Source organism: Delphinapterus leucas, chromosome 15, assembly GCF_059928025.1.
Source record: "Delphinapterus leucas isolate spDelLeu-1000000601 "Yukka" chromosome 15, BTC_Dleu_Yukka2, whole genome shotgun sequence".
Classification (NCBI taxonomy): Eukaryota; Metazoa; Chordata; class Mammalia; order Artiodactyla; family Monodontidae; genus Delphinapterus; species Delphinapterus leucas.
Genome location: NC_143143.1, coordinates 72,916,898 through 72,935,570, shown reverse-complemented (window position 1 = coordinate 72,935,570; position 18,673 = coordinate 72,916,898). Strand labels below are relative to the sequence as shown.

General features: G+C 45.2%; 1 protein-coding gene across 1 annotated transcript in view; it reads right to left on the bottom strand.

Annotated features, from left to right (window-relative positions):
- The window catches only part of PKIG (cAMP-dependent protein kinase inhibitor gamma), a 100,554-nt gene that overhangs the window by 20,375 nt on the left and 61,506 nt on the right, over positions 1-18,673 (bottom strand). The window contains exon 3 of the mRNA XM_089896946.1: positions 6,954-7,023. The gene's annotated coding sequence lies outside the window, so the exon portion shown is untranslated. The remainder of the gene's footprint in view (positions 1-6,953; positions 7,024-18,673) is intronic.

Here is an 18,673-nt window from a genome sequence, read left to right as displayed (position 1 = left end):
GGACACGGGTTCGAGCCCTGGTCCAGGAAGATCCCACATGCCGTGGAGCAACTAAGCCCATGCACCACAACTACTGAGCCTGCGCTATAGAGCCCGCGAGCCACAACTACTGAAGCCCGCGCGCCTAGAGCCCGTGCTCCGCAACAAGAGAAGCCACCGCAATGAGAAGTGCGTGCACCACAACGAAGAGTAGCCCCCGCTCGCCGCAACTAGAGAAAGCTGGCGCACAGCAACGAAGACCCAACTCAGCCAAAAATAAATAAAATAAATTTATAAAAAAAACAAAAAAACAAAACTGTCCACTCCCTCTTCTCCCCTTTTTTCTCCTCTATCCCCAACCTCATAATAAGGCATTTCTGAAGGAAGAACAAGAAAGCAATAAAGTTCTAAGAAAATATTCTACAATGCTGGCTAAAGCATATACCCAGATGCATTTTACCCAAGCTTAAGCAAAATCCTGTTTAGAATTTCCAGCTATTATTTTAAAATCTTAAGAATCTCTTCAGTGATGTTGGGTTGATTCTCTGCCACCGAATTCTAATTTTTCTTATTTAACTTTGAAAAAACAAGTATTTGGGGGTACGCATTTTAAAACCCTCACCCACTCAGCCGCTGTATCTCCCCCTGTGGCTGGGCAGTGTTAGCACTTCACGTAGGGCTGGGGGCTGGGCATTTGGGACAGTGATACAAACTCTTCAATCCGTGAAAGTCTGTGCTTCTATGGAGGTGTCTGGAAAGAGGCAGAATACTCCAACAGAATTACTGCTTGAGGACCAGGCTTACTGAGTCTCCCCAGGTCTTCTGTTGTTTACACATTACCTAAACTTGGTGAGGGCTCAGCTAAAATGCAAGGTTCCCAGAGAAAGGCAGTCCCTGTCATAATGTGGACGGAGGGCTGGAGAAGGGAAAGTGAGATCACTTCCAAGCAGGCTGGCCAAAGGTCCAGGGTCTGGACTGAGCTCCAGCTCTGCCGATGCCAGGCCAGGTGGCTCTGGGCAAGGTCCTTCCCCCTCAGACCTCGGGGGTCTCAAGTGTAGAATGAAGAGGTAAGCTGGGCATCTCTGTGATGTTTTTGAAACACATCTGCAAAGTCTTTGACATTCCTCCTATCAAGAGGTGAAGTGTAATTTGTATCCTCTTGAATGGGCTGGCCATAGCAACTTGCTTCTAACTAACAGACTGCAACAGACATGACTTCCAAGATGGAGTTAGAAAAGGTGTCACAGCTTCTACCTGGCTCTCCCTCGGGACACTTGTCTTTGGAGCTGTGAGCTGCATGTAGGATACCTGAGGCTGCCATTCTTTGAGAAAGCCCAAACCAGCCCCGTGAAGTGACCACATGGAAAGGTCCTGAGACGGCATGGAGAGAGATGCAGCAGGCAGCCCCTAGCTGCGCTGGTCCCTAGCTGTTCCAGCACATGCCACTACCTGCAATTGCGTGGGAGATCCAAGCCAGAATTGTCCAACTGGGCTGTCCCCAAATTCCTGACCCACAGGAAAAAGCATGAAAAATAATACATTACTGCTGTTGTTTTAAACCACTAAGTATTGGGGGTGATGCGTTATGCGGCAGTGGGTAAACAGAGTGATCTCTAATGTTACTTCCAGCTCGGGGTCCCTCTACAGTTCCTCTAGAAGTCTATAGAAAGCGTGCCCCAAAGCCACTGGGGAGAATGAAAAGAAGCAAGATATTATCTCTATAATATCAATTCATTCATCCATTCATGCATGAACTTTTACTGATCACTCAGTGTGTACCAGGCTTGGGACTAGATGCTACAGATACAAAAAGAGTGAGACAGCAGGGGCCCTTGAGGGACACTCAAGGTCTAGTTAGGGAGGTTGACCCAAACACGCATAATTCTTAACCAAGCATTGGGGGCAGGGGCGCACATATCAGAATTCAGGAATCACTGGGGAACAGCTTCAAACTATACCCCTTGCCTCCCTCAGGGATCCTAATAATGCCAGGCGGGGAATGCGGTGTGTGCTTACTAGCCAATATCACTGCGCTTGTCAGCCTCTGTTACCGATGGAAGATTGTCATGGCTTACACATGTAATGAGAGCACAAAGAGTTTAGGGACCACTGCTGTATATGAATCTTTTAAAACTTTAAGGATCTTTAAAAAGCTTGGTCATTAAGGGCTGTAACAATAAGATGTACAAGGCAGAGCGGGGCTCAGGAGTCCAGGCACTAACTTTAAGGAAATGACTCCCTCCCCTCCTTCATATTTATTGCTCACTGGGCACCGGGGATTCAGCAACGAATAAAACAGACCCTCTGCCCTCATGAAGCTCGAATTCTATTGGAGCGACCCATACTAACGAACAAGAGGGACACGGGTGCAGGGACCTGAAGCGGGGAGAGCAGGCAGATACCTGGGAAAGTGGGCCAGGCAGAGGGGACAGCATGCAAGAGGCGGGGCCTGCCTGGTGTCCAGAAAGAGGGCAAGGAGGCCACAGGGCTGGGGTGCAGCAAGTGGGGAGAGATAAGGCTGACGGTGGCCGGGACCTTCCAGGGTCCTGGAGGACAAGAGTTGACTCGGAGTTTTGCTCGATTTGACTTTACCCTTTCTGTGGCATTTCCAAATGAATGCTGTAACGCTCTCCTTCCACGCCAGTTCTCAGAGCCTCCCTCTAGTGCAGGGGGAGTTAGGCCTGGGGGCAGTAAGGGCGTCTCTAGTTGGGGCCCTCCCGTCTTAAACCAAAGGAGAAACAAAGTTCGCCTGCCATTCCTCCTGCCGCCGGACAGAAGCAGAGCCCACAATCCACACAACACAACACAGAAGATTACTAATGAAGTAAGAGCCTCCCTTGGAACCGGGAAGAATAACATGTCTGCAAGCCGGGAACCATCCAACTGGAGCAGAGAGTACAGACTCCCCTGTGCCTTCGGCCCACGTAACCACAGTCTGCACTGGATTCTAGCCCCTCGGTTTAGTATTCTAGCCCTCTGCCCCCTACCTCGAGGCACTGGGTCTTCAAGGGACGGCCAGCCCCCAGGCCGAGTGTCCTCTTCCCTGACCCAGCAGAAAAGATAAGGGCTCCCTGCTTTGCCACCATACAGGTGCTGATACACTTGTCCCATACCTGCCCTCCCAACTGGTTCTAGGAGGATAGGCACCCTGACTCTCTTGTCACTGTATCCCCAGCAAACAGCACAGTTCGTGATGCGTGGAAGATGCACAATAAATATATCCATATGAATGCGTTAATGAACAAACAAAATAAGAACTGAAGAACATTTGCACTCTCAAGCCAGTGAGGAAAACCACCATACGAGTGCTGGCTCCTGACCAAACAAACAACAATGATAAGAATAAAATAAAAACGGCTACCAATTATGGGTGTATATGCTATGCATCAGATATGGTAAGAAATGCTTTCCATGTCATCCTATTTTCGCTTCCCTGTAGCCCTGCACAATTAGATCCCTTTTACACACAGCGAAGATGTACCGGAGCCCCCGATTCACACACAAAGGCCTGGCTGGCTCCTAGGCCCGAGGCCTCAAAGGCGGAGTCTCTCTTTGGCTCAGGAAAGCAGAGGATGTGGGAGCCGAGGACAAGGCGAGCTTAAAGGGGCAAAAGTGGCAGGAGGGTCTGACTGGGAGAAGAAAGGGAGGTTCTCCTTGGTCTTCATTTATACCTGTCTCCACCTGCTCGCCTGACCTGCTAGGGTTCTGCTCCAGCTCTGAGAATCACAGAATGTTCCTTCACCCCTTCAGTCATTCATTCAACACTTACTACGTACAGACTCTTCCCAGCACTGGTACTGAAGGTACTTTGGGAGGCACTGCATTATTTAACCCTCATAATGGACAGCCCGTGGCTCAGAGAAGTTGCGGGGATCACCCCAGGTCCTCTAAGCAGTCAGTGACCAAATCAGGCCTTGAACCTGGCTTTCCTCATCCCCGACTCCTCGCACATTCTTCAGGATGGGTGCATTCTGGGGACGGCTCTGTCTTGATGTGGATGATACTGCATCTGTCTCATCCCCATCAGAGAACTGTTCTGTTACCAAACTCCCTGCCCCTCTGGCTTGTCTCAGTGCAAATGGCTCTGCCCACCTGGGCCTAATAAGGCCACGCACTGTACTAATAAGGAGAAGGAGCTTTCAGAATGGCTGCCTGAGCACCCACCACAGTGCCAGGTGCAGAGCGCCTAATAAGTGTTTTCAAAAAGAACGAATGAATGAGTGAGTCAGGAGAGATACACAGCGGATCTGCTAAAGTGACAAGAGTTCAAGAGAGCATGTGGTTGTACGTCCTGAATTTCAGAGTGACGGGCAACTACATGACTGCCCTTCACTTTGACAACTAGAGCCAGGCAGACACAGAAGCAAGCCAGGGATTCCAATGGCAGAAAAAAGATCCTATGCTGAACCACCACTGGTTCTGCCACCAATGGAGAAATGCGGCCCCACGAACCCATCATTGTTTTACAGCCACTCGCTGAGAAGAGCCCGTTTGACAGGTGACGTTGACAAGTGGAAATTACTCAGAAACAAACTTGTCTCTTGCCTATGTCAACCCTAAATTTGGGCATATCAAAGACATGCTTGTAGCTTCTTAGCTAATAAAGCCATTTATAAAATACATTAGAGTCAAATTTCATTTGTCTAATTATTCCTCAGGGAATGACTCACACCAGATCACCAAGATTCCCACACTGTTACTCCTTTAAGTATCAAAACCTTATGCGGAGACAGAAAGCAGATTAGAGGTTGCCTAGGACTGGGGAGGGTTGGGGGCTTGGGAGGGTGATGAGTTAAGGGTATGGGGTTTCTTTTGGGGGGAATGAAAATGTTCTAAAACTGATTATGGTGATAGATTCACAACTCTGTGAATATACCGAAGGCCAATGAACTGTAGACTTTAAATGGCTGAATTGTATGGTATGTGAATTATATTTCCATAAAGCTTATCTGAATTACAAAGGAGAGAAACTCTTCTCAGGTATTGCACTAACGCATTAGTGTATTACCCACTAACCTTTTCTTAATGATTTAAGATCAGTGCTGTGTGCATAGTTTTTCATATCTGGTATAACACGGCAATGTTCTTAGTATTATTATAAGATACAGGGCAGTTTGCCCTACACTAAACAGCCCCATATTTTTTCTGCTTTATTTTTCTAAAAATGCCCTTTACTTTCACCATAAAGCTTGGTGGTTAAGCTCATGTGCTTGGGTCACGTATTACTTACTGACTTATTGGCTGTGTGGTCTCTGGTGAGTTACAAAAAATCTCTCTGTGCCTCAGTTTCTCCATATGTAAAATAACAGTTCCAACCTCCGTGGAAAGTTGTAAGGATCAAATAAGATAAGGTGTACAAAGTATCTGACGCTGTTCCTGGCAGTGGTAAGCCAGACTGAAATTCAGCTATCAACACGACTCCCACTGCCGTCAGTGTAGCTGCCGCAGCAGCCCTTCCGAGCTGCAGACTCGGAAACCAGAAAACCCGCACAGTGTGCTCAGTGAGGTGAAACAGGGGCTGGGGGTGCAATTCCATGACTGGACTTTGGGACATCCCATAAGATGGCTCTGAGCTTCAGCGATATTAGCTAATTTGTCCCAGTTAAACCCTAAACAGAAAAACCTAGAGGCTTGGTGAGGTCGCCCAAGATAGCCTGGGAGGCTGCTGCCCAAGGGGACGCAGTGCCCCACACCACTTGAGGCTCTCTCGAGACCAATGATTCTTCCAATTCAGAGGTCACAGACACACTTGAGAATCTGAGGAAAGCTACAGACGTTTTGCCTAGAAAAGTACGTGTGTGTGTATGCATACAAAACTGTACCCATGTTTACAGGGAACTCTTGAACCCCAGAAGCCTGTTTGAAAACCCAGGCTCTAAACTTCAAGGTTCAGTGGCTGGGACCCAATGCTCCCACAGCAATTGGAAGAGAAGGTCCTCTGATCTTGGCCAGATAAACAGTCCTGGGAGCTGACTGCCGCATCCTAGTCACTGCAAATATATGCATCCAGGGGATTCCCAGCAGCACTGAGTCAGAACAGGACACAAACCTGGTGGCTCAGGAAGCTACTGTAGGGCAAGGCCCAGGGCAGTTGCCCTGGGTCTGGGGAGTTCCAGACCCAGGGCAACTGCCTTCCAGATAAGATTCTTGCTCTGCCAACAGAGAAGAGGAATCTTAGGAGAGGTGCTAGAGGCAGGCCAGGCCATGAGAGGGAATTCAAAGGAGCTGGAAACCCCCCAAATTCCCAGGACTACTAGGACTTGGACAGAGTACTAAAGGCTGGAGATTCTGCCCTAATGCAACAGGATGGAGCTGGAAAGGGGTAGGCGAGCTGGGGGCAAGGGAGGTGGGTGGACCACGGCTCAGAAGCCGTTAGAAAATGTTTGGATACCATAAAAATATGAACACTAACCCAAGGTGGCCACACTTCCAGGCAGGCCATTCTATGTTGTATGAACTGCATTTTTCTTACAACTGGAACGGACCTGCACCATCTCTCCTCATCAGATCACTGGGCTGTACTTGTTTCTATGCGCTGGGTTTTGCCTGCTTTTGCTCCTGTATCACAGTATTAAAATTCCCCAAATGTGCCCTAGTCTTTATGAAAATACCTTTATAACAAACCATTGGTGGACAGGAAAGTTGGCATCATGACTAGGTTTGCTAATAACTCCTGTGAATGATTCCATCTGCTTAAGTAGATGGCTGAAGAAACCCATTCTCTTTTAAGCCACCAGAAGTAAATTGTCTTTCTTTTGCTATAGAGAAACTATGTAAATGGAATCATGACTGAAATTGCAGAGTAATGTTATATAACTTCTGAAAAGGGCCATCCTGCCTCTTCTTCATGGGGCCCACATTCCTCTCCAATTTCATTTGGAATCTATTTCTTTTCCCTCTTCAAATGGAAATAAAGGTATTTAGGTAAACATTTGTGATGCTACAGTAGTGGTATGAACAATGTGACTACCCACCTGGTTTAGTTTCTTTTTCCAGCTCGCATCTCTTCAGATTTTCCACTGTTGACTAATCAATACGGAAATTCTAAGGAACCAGAAGAAAAACAAAAATTAGAGCCAGACATACTCTAGGGTTGTAAACTTAAACAGTATTTTAGGAATACAAGTTAACAACATCTCTTAACATATTAACTGCACACATCCTTTGGATCAGTCAGATATCTAGGAATTTATATTATAAATATGCTCACATAAGTAAAAGAATGTTCAGTAAAACATATTGTGTAAAAGTAAAAAAAAAATAAGAGAGGAAACAACTTAAATGTCTGTTAATAGGAAAAGAGTTAAATTATGGTGTATCAATATGATGAGAAACTACATAGCCGTTAGAAAGAATGAGGGAGATTTTGTCATACTGACATGGGAAAATGTACATGCTCTGTTGTTAAAAAGTAGTGTAAAATTGTATATATTATTGCTTTTTTTAAAAAAAAATGACCATGATTGTTTATGCTTAGGAAAATGTACACCGTTTGTGTATATACAAAATTTTTGAATCTACATAGAAAAAGGCAAACAGCAAACTATGAACAGCAGCTCTCTTTGGGACTCAGAAAAAGGAATGAAAGACTTTCACTTTTTACATTAACTATTTCTGTTTTAGTTGAAAACTTTTACAGAGGCATACATAACTTCCATATAATCATTATACATGCTATCTAAAATTCTAAAATATCAAGAGTAGGGGCAGGGCTTTCCTAGTGGTGCAGTGGTCAAGAATCATCCTGCCAGTGCAGGGGACACAGGTTTGAGCCCTGGTCCGGTAAGATCCCACATGCCATGGAGCAACTAAGCCCATGCGCCACAAGTACTGAGCCTGCGCTCTAGAGCCCGCGAGCCACAACTACTGAAGCCCGCATGCCTAGAGCCCGTGCTCCGCAACAAGAGAAGCCACCGCAGTGAGAAGCCCGCACACCGCAACAAAGAGTAGCTCCTGCTCACTTGCAACTAGAGAAAGCCAGCGCGCAGCAAGGAAGACCCAACGCAGCCAAAAATAAATAAAATAAATAAATTAACTAAAAAAAAAAAAAAAAGAGTGGGGGCAAAAGACATTTTCAGACAAAAACTGACTGAGCAAGTTTACCATTGACAAACTCCAAAAACATTCTCCAACAGAAGAGAAATTGAACACAGAAAATAAGTGAGATTTTAGAATCTACAGTGAGCAAAATTAGTTAAGTATATTGGTAAATTTAAAGAAGTACTGATTGAGTGAAACAGAGCTAAATGAGGAGGTAAAAACGTATTTGATAATATTGACAATATTACATGTTTGACAATAATAACATTGAAGATGGAAGAGAAATCAGAGTTAAATGTTGTAAGGTTTTTGATTATTCAGGGCAAACACAGAAATACTGTTTAATTTTAGATAATACATCCATGATGCATATAGAAATTCTAAAGGTAAAAGCAACAAAATATAGAAAAAGAATGCATAAGTTGCAAACCAGTTAGCATGCTCCTGGGTAGAAAAGCCTAATTATCCAAAAATGCCATCCTTCTCAAGTGACTGCATAATTCTAATTAAATTCCAATAAGAATTACCAATAGGTTTTTTTGGATGGGTGAATAAAAAAAATTACTTTAGAGTTCATATGGAATAATAAGTACTCAAGAAAATTAGCCAAGAAATAGTAAAGATAATTATAAAAAATAAATAGGGCATCTGTCTTACAAGAAAAGCTTACTATAAAGACATTATAATAAAAAGATATAGTATTAACATAAGAATAGACAAATAAGCTGTGGATTAGAATAGCAAGTTCAGAAACAGATACAATAAAGCAAATTATTTATGACAAGGATGGGTTTCAACACAAAATAGAAAAGATGGCTAATTTAATAAATGGTGCTGGCCATCTAGAAAAAGGCTTGATCACTACCTCTTGCTATGTATAAACATAAATTCCAAAGGGATTAAACATTCAGGATTAAATTAATTAAAACCATAAAAGTATTAGAAAAACATTTAGGAAAATATTTATGTAACTTTGAGGTGGGGAAGTTATTCCTAAACAAGGCAAGAAATCCAGACACTGTGAAGAAAAATACAGAAACAAATTAATAAACATGTAATAGATTAGGAAAAATATTTGTAACACATATGAAATCCTTAATACATAAACACATAAAGAGCTCCTACTACTTGCTGAGAAAAAGGCAAATAATTCATAAGAAAAATGTGCAAAGGAAATTCATAGAAGAGGAAAATGAAATGGTCAATTAACACGAAACAATGCTGAATTTCACTAGCAGTAAAGAATATACAAAAATAAAACACCATTTTCCCATCAGCTTGGTCAGAAATAAAACAATAGAGATGGAAGGAAGGAGAGATGGAGGAAAGAAGAGAGAATATCTAATACTGGTAAAGACTTAGGGAAATGGAAGTACTCACATATTGCTGGGGAGAATGTAAATTATAAGAACTCTTTGTAAAGTAGGACAGTTTTATCTATTAAAATGTCAAGTACGTATACCCTTTAACCCAGCAATACTATTTTTGAAAATATAATCTATAAAAACAAAAGGACCAGTGAAGAAAGATATGTACATATAGATATTTAACGCAACAATAGTTTTCGTAAAAAAAATGGTAATAACTCGAGTATCTGCCAAAGGAGAAATGGTTGAATATACTGTGGTACCTCTAGATCTACAGCCCTGAAGTTATTTAAGAGTGAATCAAATTTGTACCTACCCATGATGTATTATTTAGTGGGAAAAATAAACTGCAAAATAATAAAGTACAATTCCACTTGTGACAAAACATAAAAACCACATACATACACAAAGTATCCATTCACGTAGGAGCCTGGAGAAAGGTATGGAAAGATATACACCAAACTGATCACAGTGGTTATCTCAGAAGGATGGAAATGGGGAGCAGGGAGAGGGGAGAGATCACAAACTTTTTCTTTATACATCTTCAAATTGTCTAGCTACAACAAGCATATGCATCACTTTAGGAAAAACTAATGAAGAAAACAAAAACAACAACAAACTAATGAGAGCAGAGAAAGCATGCTGGTAAACTGTGTCACACGCTACCCATTTATCTACATGGGACAGTTAACTGCGCTTACTGACACTTTCTCTTTTGGTCAAATAGAACAGGTCTTCCAACCTATCATTTTAATAGCTGGAAGACATATTTTTTTAAAAAGCTTCATGAAAGGGAAAAAAGAGTGCACTTTATTTCCTAAGCATTTATGTCACTTTTTAAGGGAATTTTTTTTTTTTTTTTTACTTAAATAAAAATGCTCCCCTTTAAAAATCCAAAAGCAAGCCTAAAGCTTTGGCTTGAAACTGCCCTGCTTAGGTGGTGTGTGGGCCGCTTCTGCACTGTTGACTGTTTTTCGTGGCTCTGTGCCCGTAATTGCCTTTCTCCCCAAACCCAATTAAATATACACCCGGGCATCTATGTTTGCCGGGAACCAAAGTCCAGTAAACCGCAGCATCTCTGCTCACAAGGCTCTCTTGGCCTCCAAGCAGATGCTCTGGCTTCTATATCAAATGGGTCCTGGAATCCAGAGAAGTGAAATGGATTGTTTTGTAACCCATTCTGTTGGAAGGAGAAAGGAAGGAAATGGTTTATCCCAGTGGATGAAATGAAAGAGAAAAGAGGAACAGCATTCACAACAGGCTCTTGAAGGAGAGCCACCTATGCTGAATCTGCCATTTCGGGGTTGCCTGGAAGGTACACTCTGCCCTTTCCTGGTGGCATGCTTCACTTTCAACTCTTATTTCACTGATAAGAAATCTTTCATTGAAATAATAATGATAGCTCATATGTCTACAGCACTTCATATTTTACAAAGCAGTTTAAGATACTTATTCGATCTTCACAATGACCCTGGGATCAGATCAGCATCATTCCCATTGACAGATGAAAATGAGGCCCAGAGAAGTTAAGGATCCTTTAAGGTCACACAGCAAGTTGGTAACAGAGCAGCAGTACAAACTCAGGTCTCCAAACCCAAGTCCAGCGGGGAGCTCACATTTGAAATCAGAAAGGGGAACTATAGGCAAGCCAATGAATAGACATCGGCCCTTGGGAGTAACAGATTTTTCCTGCCCCTTATGAAAAAATTACAGACTAGGAGGACTATTCTATGCCAACTCAGAGAGAAATTTTGCTCATATACTGGTATACAGCTGCTGAATAAGGGAAGGAAAATCCCCTGCATCACCAGGCCCCACCATCATTTTCCTAACCTTCCCCTGATCGTAACCTTCACCCTCTTCTCTCTTCCTTTCCCCTCTAGGCTTTAGCCACACTGCCTCCTTTCACTTTCCCCAACATTCCACAGGCTTTCCCGCCTTGCGCCTTTCACCTGTGTACCTCTCCCTACCTGGAGTATTCTTTCCCACCCCCAGCACCCCCTGCCCCAACTCCTAGGCACGACTGACTCCTTATCTTGGTTTAAACACCACCTCTTCAGGCAAACCTGCCCCAACTACACTCTCTTCCGCATCCATCACTCATGCTGTTTATTTCATAACACCACCATCAGTCCATGTAAGCTTCATGTGAGGAAGGACCATGCCTGTTCTATGTAGCACTGTCCACCTGCCACCTTGCCCAGTGCCTAGCAGATATGAGGTGCTCAATAAACACGGGCCGAATACATGAAAGATTTACTGAAGTGAACCGAAGTCCCGGCTTAATAGCTACTCTCTCAGGCCTTCCACAGCACTGTCCCTCTCTTGGGGCACATAATCACACGTGTTAAGAGTCACCGAGTCCTTTTTGCCTATCAGGCTGTGAGCTACTTATAAGTCTTACTTACCCTGGTATTGCCCATAGCACCTCGCATAATACCGAAAACACAAAGGGCTCTTTACAATGGGTGAATTCACACATACGTACAGGAAAGTACAAGGAAAGCCAGCGCCCCTAACCAAGCGCAGGTAGTGGTTTCTTCCCCCGCGGGGCCCGCAACACAGAACACGAGCACCTCTGAGATACGCAAACAGGGACTCTGCCCAGGGAGAAATTAAAACGAGCTAAACTCCAGACGCAGCCAGTGTGCGGGTGAGGGGATGCGGGCATAAGCATGGACTGCTGATGGGAGCTTATATAGGCTGACACTTTCCAGTGGCAAACCGGGAACGTGTATCAGAGATCTAAAAACGGTCATGCCCTTTGACCTCGCCACGCCTTATTTGAAAATCAGAGAAGTGAAATCACTGGGTGATGATTTAAGTATGTTTTTCTGTACTGCCTCGCTTTTCCTTCCATGAACATGTTCCAATTTTGTAAACTGAAAACAAAAAAGCCACAATATAAATGGTATAAAAACAAACCAACAGAAAACGTAGTGGTGATTTTAGACGACAGAATCACGCATCCCCAGAGTTCCTTACTGAACACGGGACAGCAGGTTCCGGGTCCTCTGAGGTGGGGCTGCTGCATTTTGTGACGAACTCCCTTCTTTCCTCTGAAGCCGAGGGGGGACAGGAAGGTGCTGGGGGTGAATGCTTCGGCAGGAGCGACTCTCATTTCCCCCTAACGCGAGTGCTGGCAAAGCTCTGGGCGTCAGGAAATGGAGGGGAGCGTGGGGGTAATCAACCCAGCTCAAGACCACGACCTCCGTCCACCTGCTGCTGATCCACTGTAATTATTCACTCACCCACCTGTCCTCACGATGCCCTGAGAACTGCACCAGGCCAGAGGCTGTCTCTTAATCAGCCTGTTCCTCTAGCCTCGTCTCCAGTACCCATCAGCCCTCAGCAGGTTTACTGAACGTCAGAGACCACAGCCATAAAGTACTAAACATAATTACTGACCTAGCTCCCTGGGGACATAATAAGAACGCATTAGCAACCAAATACTTCATTTCTTTAGTGCCTTGAAGGTCCATTATTCAGTTCGGAAAAGCCAAGCTGAAGACCAGCAATTTCTTGGAAGATTAGAGACTTCTTTTCAAGTTAGGAAATGCTGGCCTACTCCGGTCAGAGCGGATGTGTCTTCATCTGTGATTCGGAATGGCTCAGCACGGCAGCTGACTGCAACTTCCAAAGAAACCACTCTTTGAAGGGGCAGTTTTCAAAGTTTTCATGAGGCATTTCTGAAAGATTTCCAGGAGGTAGTGAGCTCAGCCTTGGGTCGTGATTAATGACTTGTTTTCAAGAGCCTTAGATTTTCCACGTCTGTCTCCACTTAGGAATCACTTCTGGCCCCTCGTGAAAGCACTCAGCAGAGTGAACTGGGTGAGCTCAGCCGCTTGTCACACTCAGAAAGTAACACCTGTCACCAGCTTCTTCCTTCAGCGGCTGGGCCAGGGACCTTGGGTCCCAAGAGAACAGCGCCCACTTCAGCTTTTGGCCTCATCACTTAAGTGGGTGACAGGAAACACTGCTGAGGTTTGGATTAAAGAGCCAGCATGGCAGCTCCAGGGCCCAGTAGGGGATGGGGGGTCGAAACTGAGGAGTTCAGAGATAACTTCAGGCTCCTCACGCAAATGCCATCCTGCGACTGAGGGGGCAGGTGCCTGTGACGTCAGCTAACTTTCTCTTTCTGGAAACCATAACGCATCTAATCCTGAGCATGTATTTTTGGACCAACCAAGTGCATTACGAGCTTTATCCTGCTTTGTCCTCAGGGCACCTGTCTGAGGTAGGTATAATTGTGACCTCCCACTTTTCAGAAGAGGAGCACGCTCTGTGAGGGGGGTCATCTGTCTGAGATGGCTCAACTTCTCCTCAAACCCTAGACTGTCTAGAGTGACAGGGACTGGGGACACCAACCAGCCCGGGGGCCACAAATGCAAGTGCCCACAGGGGCCAAAGACCAGGTAGGAAACTAGAGAGCGCGACAGACTGGATAAGCATTCGAATTTAAACATAAATAAAAACCCAAACCAGGTACCTTCCTTCCAGAATATCACCTCCTCACCACCACCTTAGGAAGAGGGACGACTTTTTAAGTCAGCCAAAGTTTTGAGATTCTGGGGCTCAAGATCCTGGGTGAGGCCGTGACGGAGGCCCGGGCCCTCCTGCTGCCCACGCCCAGGGGTGCTGCCCTGGCAGCAACAGTCCACTTTCAAAGGGCTTAGCTGCTGGGGAAGTTATGCTTCAGCTCTCAGATATGCTAAGGGGCTTCACGAACCCTCCAGTTAACCGCGATCTTAATCCAAACAAATCGTTTTAAATACTGCATCTTCCTGAGAGCTAGGGTCTCTGATGGCCTTAAAGCGAAAAAAAATCCCTTCAGTTGCCAAGATCTGGACACTTGGAAACTCAGAGGCCAAGATTTGACAACTTCTTTTGCTCTTCTTTGTACTTTGGCTCTGGTACTCTTTCCCTGCAGCAGTGCAGGCTGTGTCTCGGTGAGATGGAGGAGGGAGGGAGGCAAAAAAGGAGATTTCCCCTCCTTTTCTGCCTCTCTTTTGCCAAGTTAGGGAGAAGGACAGTGGGCTTTAAGTTAAAATTGATGTGTCTTCTCTGTACCTATGCGCCAAGTTCTCTACCAGGCAAGGAGGTACAGTGACAGAGGAGACGGTGCATGTGGTCTAGTGGAAGCAGTGAACTGATGTCACGCCAATAACCACGTAAGCACAGCGCAGGTACGGCACTCCCTGGTGGCCTAGCGGTTAGGATTCGGTGCTCTCCCAGCTCAGGTGAACACTAGGAAGGAGTTCGCAATAATACGGGAACGTATAGTGGAGATTTACCCTGTTGGTGGAGTTAGGGAATGATGATACTGACCACCTGGTGTTATGTGAAAGGATGAGCGTAACATGGGGCCTGGCCCTTAGTAGGTGCTCAGCACGGTTCATTCTTTTTTCTCCTCCCTCCCCGGTGTGCGTGCACACCACATTGAGATTTTCTCCTTCAGAAACACAAAACCTGACAACACTTTCAACTCAGAAGTAACTTAATATTGCCTGTTTTATGACCTCTTTTAATTCTCCTAGAGGCACCAGTATTCACCCATTCCAGGATCCTGAAAACTAAGGGCATTTTGCTCCTCAAGCCCTAAGGGGTCTCCTCAAAGGGGAAGGAGATTTCAGTGGTTCACTTCAAACTGAACTTGGGAACAGAGCTGACCCTTGAACAACACAGGGGTGAGGGGCACCAATCCACTGTGCAGTCGAAAATACGAGTATAACCTTTAAGGTCGGCCACCTAGATCGTGGGTCCGCATCCATGGATTTATCCATGGATTTAACCAACCGCAGATCATGTAGTTCCGTAGCACGTATTTATTGGAAAACATCCACAGAACAGTAGACCCTCGCAGGTTAAAGCCATGTTGTTCAAGGGTCAACTGTAAAGCGATCATCTAGTTTCAACCCTCATTTAGGTACAAATGAGGAAACTGAGGCCCGGAGAGTGAAACACTTGCCCAGGCTTCCACGGTTTCCTTGGGTGGCCCTTCTATTATGTGGTGGCTCTTGTTTTTTTAAAGCTGAAGGCTCTCTTCTTTAACTGTGATTTTTTTTCAACTATCTTTACCTGCTAGGAGGCTAGATGGAGCACACACAGCACCTGCAAGCCTTGTATCTCAAGCCACCTGAGAACCCTCAGCCCAGCACCCACTGGTACCGCCCCCTCCCTTCCTCTCTGCACACAGTGGCTCCCTCGGTTTAAAATCCTGAACACAGAAGCCAACAAATAAAACGCCCAAAGACTTACACGTTCTGTTTATTTTCTAGGAATAAACAGCACATTTTTTAAAGGAAGCAATAAAAAGATCACAAAGTCAAAGTTAAAGATCTTGATCTTGGAGTTTCCTATGCAGCCACTGAGGCATCAGGGCACAATTGCTGAGGTAACTTCATGAAATCTATGTATTTTAAATTTAAAATGCCAATGTTACATTGAAGAGGGGAAGATTATAGGGAATTTTCATTTGCAGAGATATTTCTCTCTACAATGTTTAAGATTTTTTTGTACCACCTTGGTAATCAGAAAAACAAATTAATAAAGATTTTCCAAACACCAATTTCTAAGGGAGGATTTATTTCCTCACCTATATTTGGGGCAAGGAGCTGCTTTCGAAGTTCTAGGTACTCTGTCAAAGTTCTTTGGGTAACAAAGTGAAACAGCATTTGACTGGAGCCCATCTGCGAGCCTTGAGGCTCAGACTCTAGCCCTAGGCAGTTTCAGACAAAGCCATTAATTTCAAAGCAATAAATCATAATATAAAAAATAGACACTTTGTGACCAACAGACTAGAAAGCAAGCTCTCCAGAGAGCCCTACCTCCAAGTCTGCTTCTCCCTGGGGGTGGCGACAGAGAAGGAAGTTCTACTTACAAGAGCAGAGAGTTCCTTCAAAGTCCAGTGGTCCTCAGTCAGAAGGGAAGGTCGAATTTAAGAAGCCAGCATTCAGAACGCCTCCCTTCCGAGGGTAAGCAAGATTAGCAGAGCGGGCCAGGGGTGCAGGCAGGATCTCTCGTGCCCTCTCTCTCTCTCTCTCTCTCTCTCCCTCTCCGCGTCTCCTAAATGAAATGCACTTCAAGGTTTTAGTGGGTGTTTCCCACGTCTCGGGCCAAGTAAGTCCCCATTTGTTGTAACCCAATGCTCAGCCTGATGATGTCAACCACTCAGCTCCCTTGCTCAGTTTCCACCTCTCCGTCCACAGCAGAGATCCATTTCCTTTGGACAATGAGCTGCGGGGGCTGTAACTGCATCCCGGGCCGGCACATTTGCCTAACATCCTTCCTTCCATTTTCAACACTGCAGCCTTAGTGACAAAAGGCTTCCTATCCACTCCCTGGGCCAGGGCTCCCGGCATAAATCCCTTTCTTTGCCTCTTAGTCACTGCTGACCGTGGGCTTACCTAGTTTGCCGTGCTGTGGTCTAATTCACTTCTTTGGTGTATGAGCCACTAGTTAGGGTGGGGAGCTGCACCCCCACTCCATCCCTCCCCCCATCTCCTTCTTCCTTCTCAATTTTCCAAGTTGTCGAATTTCTCCCTAAAGTTTCCTAGGTGCATGCTGGGCAGAGTGCATGAGTCTGTCCGTCACTGGGGGAGATGCCACGTGCCCACTCCAAAGGCTCAGAGAGAGCACTAGTCTGTTGCCTGGGGAACTGGGTTCTGGTCCTGGTCACACTCTTAACTGAATGAATGACCTCAAGCAAGTCATCTCTCTCTCTGGACCTCAGCTTCCCCATCAATGAAATGAGGGCTTTGGTGTCTTCTACTTCTAAAATGCAGTGACGGAGAAGCTTATCAACAAATGCAACGTAAGGAAGTTTACTATAAGCTGGCCACTTCTAAAATTCAGTGACAGACGAGCTTGTCAACAAATGCAACATAAGGAAGTTTACTACAAGCTGGCTGACCACACGCTTGAGGGAGGGAGGAACCCTGGAGGGGTCCAAGGCCTCTGCTCAAGATGCCTGGCTCCGCTCAGCCTCCTTCAACCCCCTTTCTGGTAGAGCTGAACTGTTTCTCTGGGAGAAAAACCCCAAGAATTCACTGAACAAGTCCTGGGGCCATGGAAAGAGGCAGCATAAACTACTAGGTAAGATAAAGCAGCAAGAGAATTTAACTGTCCTAAGGGACTAACGTGGAACAGCAGTGGTTACTAGAGATAATAATTAATCTCTTGCATTTGTAGAGTACTTGATAGGAAAGACAAAGCCTCTCTGCTTTGGTGTATAGTGGGAAGCAATGTGACATGTATAGTGATTATGAGCATCAATTTGGGAGCCAGGGATGTAGATCTGAATCCTATGTGACTTAACTCCTTTGAACTTTTTCTTTCTTTTTTAATGCAACACTAGGGCCTCCATTTTAGGACAGTGAGAATGAAATAACACATGTAAGGGAACTGAAAGTGTCTGGCAGGTGAGTGCTGACAGATGGTGGCTCTTACTGTTGTACCTAATCTCCTTTGATTCTCATTTGAGGAGAATCAGGTCCCCAGGGAACTGCACTATTAATCTCCTTTTCCTGAATAGGAAAACGAAACACAGAGAAGATAAGTGACATGCCCGAGGTCACACAGCTCAAGACGAAAAGGCCAGACTTGGAAACTGAGTCTTTTAACTCCTGCTGAGGCCAAAGTGCCCACAACTGCCAGTGCTACTTTCCAAGATGGTTAATCCACCGAGCCTGGCCCTTAGTTCTACACGGGATCATCTCCACTTCGAAAAACGGGCTAAACTTCTTAAAACCAGTGGGGAAGGAGAGTTTTCCTGGGTTCAACCAGGCCTGAGATGGGGAAAGGTAGTCAATCTGTTAGCTAATAGGAAGCACTTCTGGCTACTAGGTAAGAGGGGTGCTTACCTGCTTTTCTACCAAAATACTGTGTGACCTGAAACAAGTCTGGGTTTCAATTGCCCCTCCCCCCAATGGTGCAGATCTGATTTGCTTTAAAGCTACTTGGGACTACAGCTCTATTGGGAAAGAAGCTATTTATAGGTGGGAGGAAGGTTGTGGTAGTTTGTAACTTAACAAGGATTTTAATTAGTTCTCAGAAAACTTGGATGTTAATCAGAAAAGGTCCAAGCAAATAGGCTATATATTAGGAGGGAGTGTGCCATGCTGAAGGCTTTCCCACAAGTTGGTCTGAGACTGTAGTGGAATAAAAAGAACACCAGTCTGGTCACCCGTGGAGAGCAGCAGTCAGCAGTCTGAAGAGACCTGTCCCTGGACCTTCTACCTGCGTAGGACCTTGGGCAAGTTAACTTCTTTGTGCCTTGGTTTCCAATG